Source organism: Hordeum vulgare, chromosome 2H, assembly GCF_904849725.1.
Source record: "Hordeum vulgare subsp. vulgare chromosome 2H, MorexV3_pseudomolecules_assembly, whole genome shotgun sequence".
Taxonomy (NCBI): Eukaryota; Viridiplantae; Streptophyta; class Magnoliopsida; order Poales; family Poaceae; genus Hordeum; species Hordeum vulgare.
This window is the reverse complement of record NC_058519.1, coordinates 659644348-659646354: the sequence shown is the minus strand read 5'-3', so window position 1 is coordinate 659646354 and position 2007 is coordinate 659644348. Positions and strand designations below refer to the sequence as shown.

Genomic DNA, 2007 nt, shown 5'->3' with positions numbered 1-2007 from the left:
CATGAAGAAGAGCCCGAGCATTAGCATGAAGCTTGGTAAAAGGAAAGAGAGTTTCATCAAAAACCACATCACGAGAGATATAGATACGTCTAGTTCCAATCTCTAGACATTTATATCCCTTGTGGAGATTACTATAACCAATGAAGACACATTGAGTAGAATGCAATTCTAGTTTGTGGCGATTATATGGACGCGGGTTAGGATAACAAGCGCACCCAAAGATTTCGAGGAAATTATAGCTGGGTTTTTTATGATATAAATGCTCTAGAGGAGTAGAATTGCCAATGAATTTGCTAGGAAGACGATTGATAAGATATGTGGCAGTAATGAATGCTTCATCCCAATATTTGAGTGGCATTGAGGCATGAGAAAGAAGAGACAAACCAACCTCGACAATGTGATGGTGTTTGCGCTCGGCAGAGCCGTTTTGTTGATGTGCATGAGGACAAGAGACATGATGTTCGATGCCAATGTCACGGAAGAATGAGTTGAGCTTCTCATACTCACCTCCCCAGTCACTTTGGACTGTGAGAATTTTATTGTTAAAGTGTTGTTCAACAAGTTTCTGAAACTCTTGGAAGACAGAAAAAACTTCAGATTTAAACTTAACCAAATAAATCCAAGTAAATTTGTTGTAATCATCAATGAAGCTAACATGATATATTTTTTTCTTCCAAAAGAATCTCTGGCATGACCCCATACATTAGAAAAAGTGAGGTCTAAAGGAGCATGAGACACACTATATGACTTTGGATAAGGAAGTTGGTGACTCTTGGCACACTGACAAGCTTCACAAAGAGACTCACTAATGACACTACGTGACAATGGAAGATTGTCTTTATTAACTATTTGTTTGACGATGACTGATGATGGATATCCTAATCTTTGATGACACCTTGCCAAGGAGGGATTGATGACGGAGTAGACTCGACGATGCTTGCGGCTAAAGTCTCCAGATGTAATGGGATAGAGTCCTGCAATGCATCTACCGTGATGAAGGAGTTCCCTCGTTGATCGATCCTTTATAAAAAAGTAACGAGGGTGAGTTTAAAAGAAGACATTATTATCGGTGGCTAAGCGAGACATAGATGCAAGATTTTTATCAACTTGAGGTACATGAAGAACATCTTTGAGAACAAAATCACGTTTAAGAGTAGGGGAATTAATGGAAGCTTGACCGATGTGACAGATATCCATACCTCCACCACTTGCTGTGTGAATATGTTCGTTGCCAAGGTACTACTCACGAACCACAAGCTGCTCTAACTCGCTTGTCACATGATCTGTTGCACCAGAGTCAACATACCAAACTTCATCTCCTCCTTGTTCACGTGTAGCTGCAGCCGCATGACGATCTTCAGGGACATAATCTTCATCATACCTGTGCCAGCAATCCATGACTTCATGGTCTGGCTTCTTGCAGAGTTGGCACCGAGGGCGACCACGGAGGAGGAGGCCCGACTATTGTTGTTGTTGAAGTCGCACCCTCCTGTGTTACTGTTGTAGCCACCTTCTGCTAAACGAGGATCGCCCTTATGAGCGCCACGCCCAGGGCCTCCACCGCGGTTTTGCCCCTCGTTGCCGTGCCCACAGCCTCGACCACGGCTGACAGAGTTTGCGGAAGACTGACGCATGTTGGTACCATGAAGGAGACTGGGGCAGACATCGAAGCTCAGGAGCTGACTGTACAATTCTTGAATAGACACTGGTTCAACCCGAGCCACAAGCGCTGAAACGACAGGGTTGTATTCTAAGTCGAGACTAGCAAGGATCTTTACGGTGATATCTGTATCAGATAGTGCGACTCCAGTGCAGGCAATCTCGTATGTGAGGCTTTTAATCTTACCAAGATATTCATCCATGGTGAGGTTACCTTTTTTGCAGATTTGTAAGCTCGATCCTGGTGTTGATAGTATGTGCTTGACTTTCGGTAGCAAACATGGCATGGATGGCACTCCAAACTTCGGCCCGCTTCTGTAGCATAACGACATGTGAAATAATTGTTGG

The 2007-nt window shown here is 43.6% G+C and overlaps 1 non-coding gene across 1 annotated transcript; it reads right to left on the bottom strand.

Annotated features, from left to right (window-relative positions):
- Positions 1 to 1663: 1663 nt before the first annotated feature.
- Positions 1664 to 1800, bottom strand: LOC123433740. The gene has a single exon (XR_006625066.1). It is a non-coding gene; the product is annotated as a small nucleolar RNA Z247 (small nucleolar RNA).
- Between the last annotated feature and the right edge of the window lie 207 nt (positions 1801 to 2007).